Genomic DNA, 13,457 nt, shown 5'->3' on the forward strand with positions numbered 1-13,457 from the left:
CTACAATTTTTCAACAACTGTTTTAAAATGTGGACACTAGAACTGAAATCTCACCAGTGCTGTATACTAGGTAATATCACATCCCTCCTCTGACTTGATATTACCCAGTTTACATATCTAAGGATTGTGTTAGTCTTTTTAGCCACAGAATTGCACTAGAACTTATGTTCAGTTGGTTATCTACAATAACCCCTAAATTCTATGTAGAGTCACTGCTTTCCCAGCCTATGCTTGATAGTATTAAAATACATGTTATTTAAATATCAGTTTCCCCAACCAGTTCAGACTGCTGTGCATCAGTGACCTGGCCACATCGTTAGTTACCACCTCACCAATCTGCAAATTTTACCAGCCATGATTTTATACTTTCTTCCAGGTCAATGGAAAAAATATGTAATAGCTTTTGGCTAAGAACCAATCTGTGCAATTCCTCACAGAAATATCCCTACTCAATGATTCTCCATTGAAAATTATATTTTGAGAACTATTAGTTTTAAATCCCCTTAATATGGACCATATTGATTTTTATATGCTACTTTTAATCAGAATGTTGTACAGTATGGAGCCAAATGCCATACAAAAGTTCAGGTACATTATTTCAACACTGTCACCTTTATAAGCAACACTTGTAATCTTGCCGAAGAATGATATCAAGTTTGTTTGAGCTATTTGTTGAGACCATATTGTTTGGCATCCTCTCATTCTTTTATTAATGGCAGTTGGTATCAATCATTCCATTATTTTGCTCAGGTTTTGTATCAGCCTATAATTTCCTTGGTCACCTATTTTATTTTATCTGTTAATCTGTATAACATTCATTTCTCTGTCATCTAAAATATTCCCATTTTTCCAAGATTCATTAACAATTAACATCAAAGTTCTACAGAACTCCTCAGCCAATTCCTTTACAACTCTTGGGTGCAGCTGTAGCTAATGATGGGCATAAATTGCGGAGTTAGGATCAAGATTTTGAACTCCCTAAAGTTCTGTATTTTTGTATCTGAAATTTTGGCCCAGCCCAGGGAAAGGAGGGAGACTCATTTGCCAGTTTGGATCTAGATCCAGGTTTAGATTTTGAACACCCCAAAAAGTTTAAAGATATTTGTTTCAGATGGGGTCAGGGCAGTGCTGGTCAAGTCCAATTTGAAAGACGAGTAAAAATCTATTCCAATACAAAGATAGCTAATGAATCCCTTTTCAATCTATCCCTAACATGTAATCAGTACGTTCCACTGCACAATTCACACAGTGCTCAAAGCAAAGTACACAACATGAGGACATAAAAAACCTTTTAATTAAAAACTCTTCATCACAAGGATTATGCTTTCAGAATAAAAGCGCACTTCTTGTTAGAGATATTAAAACACTCTAGATCTCTTCACATAGCAAGAGGTTCTCACGAGTAGAGATGAGCAATAAAATATATAGTAGAGGCAGCCAATCAGTTAGTGAGACCACACATGAACATGCTGCTTCTACTAACCTGGGAAAACATAAATGAGGCCATGACGCACAGATAGCACCAGCTCAATTAAATGTAGCAATTTCCAGGGTGTTCAGATTACGCTCAATTACACAGGCAAATCCACTTGCCTGAAACCACTTAGAATTTTTTTTTTTACTAAAAAAAGAACACCCAGCGAGCTGATGCTTTAAAAAAAAAAAAAAAGCTTTTAGTTTGTGGCTATAATTTTATCAAGACAGCACAAAACAGACATCAGAAACAAGATGGTCATGGTGCAAAAAGTGACTTTGAAGACTGCTAATTCTGCTGTTGGGGAGCCTGGGATTTCTTCTTCGTTTAGAAAATAATCAGAGGAAAATATCGTCCCAATTCTACGTCACTCGCAGCCATTACTTGAACAGAATAGCTCATCTAAATGAAGGAGGCCTCTGAAGACAGACAGTCTGCTGTTCCAAACCATATATTGTACATGTGAACATTGCACTTGGGAGAACCAAGGCGGCAGTCAGCGCAGGACTTTATTGAGCAGGCAAATAACCACATTAGGGTACTTTGGAAGGTACTCTTAATGAATGAGCACATGAGCAGCTAAGTGAATTAGTGCCCTCCCCCACCACCCTACCCCCCCCACACACCTTAAATTTAAACTGTTGGACCCATTATGTCCAACCTAAATTAATGGTGGTTCCCACTAGATATTCCAGGTTAAGCAAGCTTGTAAAAACTCAGAAGTTTGATGTTGATAAAGGTCTAGCTGATCAGCAGCTTATTTTGGGTCAAGAAATGCTGGGCAGAAAGGCCCCAGCGTTTCCAACATATTTAGACATTGCTGCACTCAGAGCCTGAATGCCTTTGGAAAATGAGACTTGGGCTCCAAAATCAGTCAGGGGTTACAATGCTGAGTGCAGAAATGCCTCAATATCTTTACAAAGCTGGGCTCACACGGCTTTGTTTTATACACATGACTTCATCTATCTAACTTGATTACAATATACTACCGCCTGGAGTTCTCTTTTGCACTTGGCTGTTTGTTATTGTGGCTGCCATAAGCCTGGCATTCCACAGTTCAACACCGTCAGTGTAATGCAATTTCCTTTTAAATTCTTTATCCATTTTCGTTCTATATTTTTAGACAAACATCATGGGTTTAAAGCTAGTTCAAAATATTTATATGCATTACAAAAACTGCAATGGGATTTTTTTTTCAGTTGGGGTGTTAATTTGCGTTTTTATATTTTGACACATTAACATTTTACCCATAGTTTCAACGGATACACAGTCCTTCCTGCTCTCAGCTGTAGTGTTGCGTTGCTGTATGCACTTAAACAGCCCTTGCATTCCACCCCAGCAGCAGCTGCATTTTGATCATAGGTTAAGGGGTTCACTGGGCTTCTTTGCAATATTGGGTAGAATATAAATATAAGCTATTGCTCCCACTCGCCTCTTTCTTTATCTTGACAATTTCAGTCAAACCCTCTCTTTAACTGTGGTTTTCTTTTTTTCCCCCCAGCCTTTCTTCGCAAGGAAAACCTCCTTGCCCACTTACCATTCTGGCTGTCTCCTGTGCATCCCTTATCTAATTCCTCGATGGCGTATGATGCTGAAAGCTGACTAAAGCAGGGGTCTCAAACTTCATTGCATCGCGACCCCCTTTCGACAATAAAAATTACTGCATGACCCCAGGAGGAGAGACAGAAGCCTGAGCCAGCCCAAGCCACAGGTTGGGCACCAGAGCTGAAGCTCAAGGGCTTCAGTCCCAGGCAAAAAGCAACAGAGAGTCCTGTGGCACCTTTAAGACTAACAGATGTATTGGAGCATAAGCTTTCGTGGGTGAATGCCCACTTCGTCATGCATCCGACGAAGTGGGCATTCACCCACGAAAGCTTATGCTCCAATACATCTGTTAGTCTTAAAGGTGCCACAGGACTCTCTGTTGCTTTTTACAGATCCAGACTAACACGGCTACCCCTCTGATACTTAAGTCCCAGGCAAGGATCTGTAATCTGAGTCCCGGTGCCCAGGGCTAAAGCATTCAGACCTCGGCCCCCAGGCAGTGGTGCTCGGGCTTCAGCCCCAGGCCCCAGCAAGTCTAAGCCAGCCCTGGCAACCCCATTAACACGGGGTCACGACCCACAGTTTGAGAACCACTGGAATAGAGCAACCCAATATGGTCTATGAGCTGAGGGGTGAAAACATTATCTACTATCTGCCCAGAATTCTCTTAGCCGTGCTAGACAACACCCCCTACTAGTGGTTTCATAAACCTACGACTATCACACAAATGCCCTCCAAGATAATTCATTCAAATCGCTTGGGGAATTTATGAAAAAGTTAGTGACGTGTCTAGGGTGTGGATCAGTTCTGCAATTAATATTTAGTGAGTCCTGAGCCTTGTTTTTAGAACTCGTTCTCAGTGCTCCTGGAAGGCTGTTAAAAATCTGAAAAGCAGGAATCAGTCTGATGTGGTGCTAACAGTGATGGGAACATTTCAATGAAAAGCAGGCCAACAAGCATCTCTTCGGGGCACCAAGACAATTGGAATGTTCTTGTCACCTTTACCCATTGGTATTAAAGCTGCTGTTCCTAAGGGCTAGATCCTGACATCCTTACTCAGGAAAAACACCATTCTCAAGAGTAAAATGCACACCACAAGAGCAGGCCCTGAATCCTGCTATGTCTTTAGCCACAGAGGCAAATTTGCTGCTGCTTATTTTTTGCTGCAGCAGTGGGGAGTTCACATGGATGTTGTTTAAGGTATGTCACCCTCGAAAGGCAGCGGGCTTTGTTTGTGTTTTAATTCTTGGAAATTGTTGGATTTACTTCTTTAAGAATCGAATGCATTTTAATAAAAAGAAAAGAATAATGGGTATTTAAAAAATAATAAATCCATGGAAAGAGCAGAGACTCAGACTTCCTGTGTGACCTTCAGCAAACCTCTTTGCCTTAGTTCTCCATCCTTAAAATGGGGCTAATACTTATGTTTTCCAACCCTCTGTATACATAGGCCTCGCTCTTGTACTGCGCTCTGTGCAAGTCCAGGAGCTCACTGCAGGCTCAGGGCTTTGGACCGCAAGCTCTTCAGTGCAGTGACTGTCTTTTATTATATGCATATGTGGTGCCTAGCACAATAGGTCCCTGACCCTGGGTGAAGCATTTAAGGCACTAGTGTAATGCATAAAATGAAGGGGGGTGGGGGGACCTATTTAGCTACGTGTTAAAGGCTAAGCCGTTGAGGTCTTCATTGTACAGAGTGATTTTTTTCATGTGGATTTTCTTTCCAAAGTAGTAATAAGAATCTGGAACACATTCTTCACGAGATTATAGCATTTTTAAAGTGGTCAAATTTTGAGGCTAAAAAGGTCAACAATGCTCCTGTTAAGAGTTATATTTTTAAAAAATACCCATTCTTTTTTCCCCATTGAACAAAATCAACAATAGTTTCCCTTACAACTTCTTTGGTATCTTTAGTAAGATTTGACAGTGTTAAGTTAATCTTTGCAAGCAAAGCCCTTATGCTTTATGTAACTGTCACAATATGTTTTAACAAAATGCCTTTTATGTAGCAAACAGCCTCAGACCAAGGTGCATTTATTTTGCAAAATCTTAGAAGAGGAGCAATGTTTAAATGTTCAGCCCCTGGGACTTATGCAATAGGCTGGAAAAGGGAGCAGCCAGTTCACTGGAGCTTTGTCTCCGAGGCTTGTTGTTGTTTGAGGTTTTAGAGATTGACCCACAAAAAGGCTTTGCCATTAAAGCATTGAGAATTGTACGCAGCTAGATTATGCTTGTGGCTGTCAAATCACCAAAAAAAAAGTCATTCACTGAGGCTAAATTAGTTTTAGTCAATGTAATTAATTTAACCCTTAGCTTTAGAAATAGAGGTGGTCTGGCTTCTAATTTCCTGTGGCTAATACAAAGCAAGAATGTAAAGACATGGAAACTGAAGACCTCCGGTAACTAACTTTAGCCAGATGCTTTGTTCCGCTTCCGTCTTAAATGCTTTGTTTCAATTATAGCCAGAAAATATATAAATAAGCCATTTCTTTTAGGATGGTTGGACCACAAAACCTTTTTTAGTTAATTGTCTAGCGAGTTTCCAAATGAGTTCACTTGGGTTGGCTTATTGGATAGTGCTGTGTGCTGTCATGTGGGAGATCCAGCTTAAAGAGAGGAACTCAGGGCAGACCATCACCATGTCACCTCTGTTGAAGGAGATGATTAATGTAGCATGTCTCAGAGGTGGGCCAGAATTTGTCGCCTTTGAAGTATTTGTTAATAATAAATAACTAAGCACTGGATGAGGTACACCACATGTTGTGATAGGCATGTGAAGGACCCATGGATATTGAAAGATGTGTGATGGGCAGTGTTGAGCATTGTCGCAGTGGATATATATCTACAGGTTTTGTATCTGTTGTTCTGGCACAGTCTGGTGCTGCTTTGAATTGGTGTATCCTGGTCGGTGGGGAGCTTGCTTCTGATGATGAAGTTGAAGAGGTTGCAGGGTTGTCTGATGGTCAAAAGAGGATTCAGGACAGATTTTTTTTTCAGGATGTGGTCCCCATCAAGTATGAGTTGTAACTGTTTGATGATACCCTGTATGGGTTCCAGTATCAGGTGTGCTATCAGAGGGGGTTTAATTTCTGTATAGAAGCAGGTTCTTTCAGGGTACTTGAGTGTTCCATTCCAGGGTGTGATCTACTTTTCTGGTGGATTGGTTTTGTTAAGTGTAGTAAGGTATATATCCCGGACCTTCTCATCAGAACATATTCTATTGTATCTGAGTGCCTGGCCATAGATAACAGATTTCTTGTTGTGTTTGGGGTAGTTACTGGATCTGTGAAGGTAGGTATAGTGATCCTTGGGTTTCTTGTACATAGTTGTCTGTAGGGTTTCATTGTTGTAGCTGATCATTGTGTCTAAGATGTTGATGATAGTATGAAAGTATTCTATAGAGACTTTAATGGATGGGGTTGAAATTGTGGTGGAAATCTATGAGGGATAGGGTTTAGGTCATCTCACCAGAGGACAAAAATATGATTGCTTGTATCTCATTGGTTTATCGTTGGTTTTGTGGTGTATTTGTCCAGAAATTCTTCTTCAAGGTGGTCCATAAAGAAGTTGGTATACTGGGGAGTCATCCTACTATCCATGGTTATTCCCGTGGTTTAGACAAAGTGTGTGTTTGTTGAATATGAAAATGTGAGAGGTAAGGATGAAATGGATAAGTTTGTGGATATGTTTGGGGTGGATATCTGAGGGTCGTTCATTATCTTGTGGCAGGCAGTGATGCTGTCGTTGAGAGGGATTTTGCTGTATATGGAGGTGATATCAGTGGTGGCAAGGATGGTGTTCTGAGCAGGGCCGGTTTTAGACACTAGCACTCCAAGCGTGTGCTTGGGGAGGCACTTTCCAAGGGGCGGCACTCCGGCTCCTTTTTTTTTTTTTCCTTGGGGCACAAAAAGACAGGAGCCGGCCCTGAGTGGAGGTGAGCTGCGGTGGTGGGGTGCGCAGGGAGGGCCGCAGGAAGTAACTCTGGGGGGGGGGCAGAGGACCCGCTCCCCCCCAGCTCACCTCCGCTCCACTGCTGCCTGCTCCCCCAAGCGCACCGCCACCTCCTCTCCCCCCTCCCTCTCAGGCTTGCCGCGTGAATCAGATGTTTTGCAGCAAGCCTGGGAGGGAGCGGGGAGAAGCAGAGCAGCGGCGGCGCACTCAGGGGAGCAGGTGGAGTGGAGGTGAGCTGCGACAGTGGGGGGGCGCGGGGAAGGCTGCAGGAAGTAACCCTGGGGGGGGGGGAAGGGGAACCGCTCCCCCCCCAGCTCTCCTCCGCTCCACTGTCGCCTGCTCCCCCGAGCGCACCGCTGCCGCTCCGCTTCTCCCCCCTCCCTTCCCACCCAGGTAGGAGGGGAAATGCGGCGCGCCCAGGGGAGGAGGCAGGGCCAGGGATTTGGGGAAGGGGTTGGAATGGGGCGGGGCCGGGGGGGCACGGGACATTTTTTTTGCTTGGGGTGGCAAAAATCTTGGAGCCGGCCCTGGTTCTGAGGGAGGTTGTTAATGTTGCAGAGTTTCTGGAGCAAGTCGGTTGTGTCCTGAAGGAATCTCGGCTCTTTGTGAGGATGGTTTCTGTTAGTCCTGATATTGCTTCTGTAAGAGTGCCGTGACCAGATATGATGGGTCTGCCTGGATTCCCTTGCTTGTGTATCTTGGAAAGTGTATACAAGTTCCATGGGGTAGGGTTATGGAGGGAAGATGTTATAGACTTTCTCTTAGAGTTGTTTGCGGAAGGATTTAATGATATCCTTATTTACCTGGGTAAATTGTGATGTGGTGTCTTCTTTTTTTGTTCTTTATAGTAGATGATGTTGGAGAGTTGTCATTTGGTCTGGTTAATGTAGTCATCACAGTTAAGGACTACGATGGTGCCCCTTTTGTCTGCTCCTTTGCTCACTATTTGTCGGTTCAAGTTCAAGGACTGTATAGCTGTCCTTTTAGCGGTGTAGAGATTGTGGTGGATGTGGCATTTGTTACAGATTTCACAGTCAATTTTTTTTCCTGAAGCAATCAATGTAATGATCAAGAATGTGGTTTCACCCGCTGTGAGTGAACTGTCAGATGATTCTTTTTTCTTATGTTTATGACTGGCTGTGAGATCATGGTAATTGTGGTGGTGTCATCATTATTGTGAAATAATTCTTTTAGACAGAGTCAGTGGAAGAATTCTTGTAGGTCTCCACATGTTGCAAGGTGTGCTGTGTTACCATACTAAGTTTTATGGGTCCTACACATGCCTATCACAACACATGGTGCATCTCATCCAGTGCACTAAATGCCCCAATAACAACTACGCTCTGGAATGAACACACCAGAAAATGAGAAAAGACAAAACCACCAGTCGCCTGTGTGTGAATCCTTTTCACAATGCAATCACTCTATGCCTGACCTCTCAGTCCTCTTCTTCATAAGAAACCTGCGCGACACCATCAAAAGATGAGCCTAGGACAGGGGTTCGGCAACCTACGGCATGCATGCCAAAGGTGGCATGTGAGCTGATTTTTAATGGCATGCTGAGGTCCCGGGCGCCGGCCCCGCTCAGCCCGCTGCCGGCCTGGGTGAAGGGAACCCCAGGCTGGTAGCGGGCTGAGCGGAACCGGCGGCTGAGACCCCAGCTGGCAGGAGCCGGCAGCCGGAATCCCACACTGGCCCTGCTCAGCCTGCTGCCAGACCAGGGTCCCGGCCTCCGGTCCTGCTCAGCCCACTGCTGGCCAGGATGGACAGAACTCCAGAACGGCAGCGGGCTGAACCGCTCAGCCCACTGATGCTCTGGGGGGTTCCGGCTGCTGGCCCCTTGCCAGCCGGGGCCCTGGCTGCCGGGACCCCGGCTGGCAAGGGGCTGGCAGCCGGAACCTAGAAGTTGAAAGTAAGGCGGATCGTGCACGCTCAGAGCCGGCTGATGCTGGGGTGCTCCGCTGCGGGTGGAGGCACGGCGCGTGGCGCGCTCCCAGCTGGGATCCTGCTGGCTGCCGGAACTCTCCTACAGGCTGGCGCTGGCGGCCCCGTGCATCGGACTCAGCAGCAGGCAGTAAGGCAAGTGGAAGGGGCCAGCGGGAGGCACGGTGGAGGTGTCCGCATCCCAGCCTGTCCTGCTGCCCCTCTCTCGCCACTGTGGCTGGATACCAGGGCACTACAGGCACGTGCCGTCCCTGCGGCGCACAGCTGCAGCCCCTCGGGGGAAGGGGAAGGGAGCAACAGGTCAGGGGGTCTTCTGCCACTGCCCCCCATTTGCCTGCAGATGCAGTGCCCTTATACAGCTGGCCCACAGTTCCCTTGGCAGGAACAGTGTGTGGCAGAGACCCATCCACATCCAGATAACCCGGCTGCAACCGCGACTGTCCCAGGCCAGCCCCAAGCCCCCGCCCCCCCAGAACTTCCCCCCTACACACACCCCAACCCCCTGCCCTGAGCCCCTCATGCAACCCAACCCTGACTTCTGCACCCCCCATGCTCCCAGCCCTGACTCCTGCATCATCCACATCCCCACCCCCTGCCTTGAGCCCCCCGCACCCTAACCTCTCTTCAGTCACCCCCTGCTGTAGCCCACATTGGAAAACTCAGCAAGGAAAAGCGAGGGCAAGGATCACACTAAACTGATAAGATCTGCATTTTAATTTAATTTTAAATGAAGCTTCTTAAACATTTTGAAACCTTATTTACTTTACATACAACAATAGTTTAGTTATATATTATACATTTATAGAGAGAAACCTTCTAAAAACGTTAAAATGTATTACCGGCACGCAAAACCTTAAATTACAGTAAACTTGACCCACCACTTCTGAAAGGTTGCCTACCCCTGGACTAGGAGCTTAAATTCATAACTCTGCTAGATACTGAAAATCATGGACTGAATAGAGTAGAAACACTGGATTTATGGCTTATTACAATAATCTATAACCCACTAACCCCCTCCCCATGACTGAAGAGGTGTTGTTGGGCCACTTCACCTTGAATGGTCCCTTGAAATACGTTTTAACTACTTATTCTAAACCACCTGTTCCACATTGTGTTTAGCTGTGATACTCTTTAATATCCTGGGGTCAATACGGCTACATCAACACTGCATACAGGAAGCAGAGAGGCCGACTGGCTAAACTACGTGATATACAAAATTCTGTATCCTCTGCCTGCAAGAGATTTCCTGCCTTGCAGAATGATTTCCATTGAATAATAGTGAGGGTCTGAGTCTTGTTTACTCTTAGGCTCTTTCAGTATAAAAGGGCCTTAAAGTGGACATAGATGTAACTATTTCTCAAATCACATTAGAAATTAAGGGAGATATCCCATCTCCTAGAACTGGAAGGGACCTTGAAAGGTCATCGAGTCCAGCCCCCTGCCTTCACTAGCAGGACCAAGTACTGATTTTGCCCCAGATCCCCAAGTGGCCCCCTCAAGGATTGAACTCACAACCCTGGGTTTAGCAGGCCAATGCTCAAACCACTGAGCTATCCCTCCCCAACATTACAATTGGCTGTAATAGGGTGGCAGGATTTTTCTATCGGAACCCTATAGGGAGGTTTTGACTGATTCCTTAACTCTCTATATAAAGGGAGATGGGAGCGATTCTTTGGGTAGAAAGAATTAGGGTCTTGGCAAGGAAATTCTAGGGAAAGCCAAGTTTAGGGAGAAATGAAAGACTGAGTTTTACATTTGTTGTTTGAATTACTACTAAAGCCAAAACCAAGAAAAGAGGGTAAATATGGACTAAATACAGAAGGCCTGATTCTCTGTTACCTCATTCTGTGCTAATGTAACACTGACTATTTTAATGCAGTTACAATGATGTAACAGTGGAGAACAAGGCCAGTCTACATAGATTTTCCTCACAGTAGGCTGAGAACCCTGTATGTGTGTTCAGGGCCAAAATCTGCTTGCCTTATACACCAGCGTAGACAAGCAGGATTTGGCCCATAGGACACGTCTTTTGTGTTATAATTGTTTAGCACTCTGAATTTATGAGTTGCCGCACATTTGGTGCCTGATTGAATATGGGAGGAGAGAGGGAAATAAATACTTGTTTTTGTGCATTTAGAAATTTGGAAATAAGGCATGTTGAGGTACAAAATGTGACCTGCATACAGTGTAATACTCCAACTGCATTATCAATACACAATGGAGAAGTAATTGAGGAATGGATAACAACAATCATATAATGGCAGAGATCTATACCACCGAGTGCCCATAACAACACTGTGTGGTTTTATTCCATGTATTCCACAGGGTTATTACTGATCTGGTGTAGCCAGATTAATTGCAGGTAAATGCATGGCTACTGCCAGTCCATAACTGGGTAGTCTCCTGGTCCTGACCTCAAGTCTGATCTTCAGCGGTCTATGTGCAGAGACTTTGTGCAAAAAGGGCCAGCTGGCAGTGACCAATGATGATTTCAATCTTCTTGAGGTCAGTTCTCAATGGATAATAATTTGTACTAGATCTCGACATGTAGAAATCTGCTGCAAGTTTCTGCATTTATCCCATGAGTAAGAGCTGCAGGATTAAGTCCTGAACCTTGTGTTTGAGTATCCAAAACACAATAGGTGGGGAACTCTTGTATAGCAGTTTAGTTTATTTCTCCTGTGGTATTTAAGTCAAATTCATATTGAGGTAAAACTGCCTAGCCTTAGGTGTTGAGAAGTGCTGAATACATTATGAATGGTGAGTCAAGAGATTTGTTGTGCAGGAATTGTTTGGTGGTGGTGATGTTATTATTTAACACTTCTATTGTGTTAGCGCTTCAGGTCCCATCAGTTTGGGGCACTATTGTTCTGGGTTCTGAACAAGCATACAGCAAATGTCAGTGCCTGCCCCAAAGAGCTCAGAGTACAAAAGACACAACGTAAGAGGTTGCTGAGTCAAGCCAGTGGGTCGAGTTGGGGGTTGTGGAGATGACAGGGTAACAAAAAGAAAATGTTGGCAATTCATAGGGAATGAGGATCAGTAATCACAGCTTAGCCCCTGTCTAGCTGTTGCCAGGCTGCAGTCTCCTGTTTGCATTATGGGAGCTTGGAGGAGTGACTCGACAGAGGATCCGGTGGTGGCTTAATGGATTTTGAATAGGAGCTTCATCCACTCGATGGGGCAGCATAGGGGAGAGTGCCAGAAGCGGACACTCAGGGGACTGAGGTTGGCCTCATTGGAGTGAAGGTGGGAGTTGACCTTGTGATAAGGTTAAAGGTTGGATAGGCAGGGCGAGGCTCTCTTTCCCCAGATAGGAGGAGGAAACAGATTGTAGGCCTTTCTCTGAACGATCCTAATTCTCATAATAACTGATTCCGATGGACTTTTAGGCACCCTGAAACCTCTCAGAAAAGGAGATAGTTCTGAATTTTTAAAAAACACAAAACCAGAGCATAAGGCACGCCTTGGTACAAAATGTGATTTGTGCGCAGGCATAATAAAACTCCAACCATATTAACGACTCAAAAATGGAGATATAATTAAGGAGCGGATACAAATTTGTATTTGTATTAAATCAAATAAAGTAGAAATCTGCTCCATGGCCCTGTATTTGGCTCAGCACCAATTCTGGTATCACTGAAGTTTTAGCTACCATAGCGACATACTCTTTTGGGGCAGAGGGGAAGGAAGAAGAATTTACAGTAATACCTTCAACTGTTGGTCTAATTAAATCTCACAAGTTAGCGGAACATGCTGGATTTATAACCACTCACAATCCCAGTGGTTGCACTTGAAACTAATCACCCTCTTTAAAATAACATATTACTATGAATTCATGCAGCCATTTAAACATGCAAAGCCTAGAGATCAGTAAAATACAGGGCTGGAGCAGAGGGGAAGATTTCAGAAGCTCCCATGTTGAACAAGTTTCCTTACCTTTGGCAAAGGCCACTGCCAGTTCTCAAAATTTTAAGAAAAGGGGGAGCTCGTGTGAAATTAGTTTCTGTCACTTTAATGTATGAGGGGATTCTGCTTCAGGGGCTTTTGGGGAAGCAGGGCATATTTTAAAATACTATGGTCTCAAAGGTTCAGATGCAAATCACCACCACCAAGAACTGCTGACGTAAAAGAATCTCTGGCTAGGAAGAGAAAGCTTTGTGAGTACCCTTTCTTCCCTACAGCCCCCACTCTCTCCTCTTTTGTCAAGACCCGCCCCACCCCACCCCCACCCTGAAGTCTTTTATTTCTTGGGAACAGGCAATTAAGAAGCTCAGGACTATTTTTATAAAAAGCATTATCACGTGCTTATGTCAAACTTGCAGCAAGTTGCAAAGAAAAATATCCCAAAGGGACGGAGGAAGTTAACTGCTCTTCCAGGATTTGAGATCACAGCACCCATGGTCTTTGCTTTGGCAGTGTGATTAGTGCAATCTATAGGAGGGAAGAAAGGGAAAAAATGACAAGGTGGGGGATGGGGGCGGGGGAGACAAACACACAGATCCCTCAAGCAGAACAAAAGACAGCAGTTCACCCACCCCCT

The sequence above is a fragment of the Chrysemys picta genome, chromosome 1, assembly GCF_011386835.1.
Source record: "Chrysemys picta bellii isolate R12L10 chromosome 1, ASM1138683v2, whole genome shotgun sequence".
NCBI lineage: Eukaryota > Metazoa > Chordata > Testudines > Emydidae > Chrysemys > Chrysemys picta.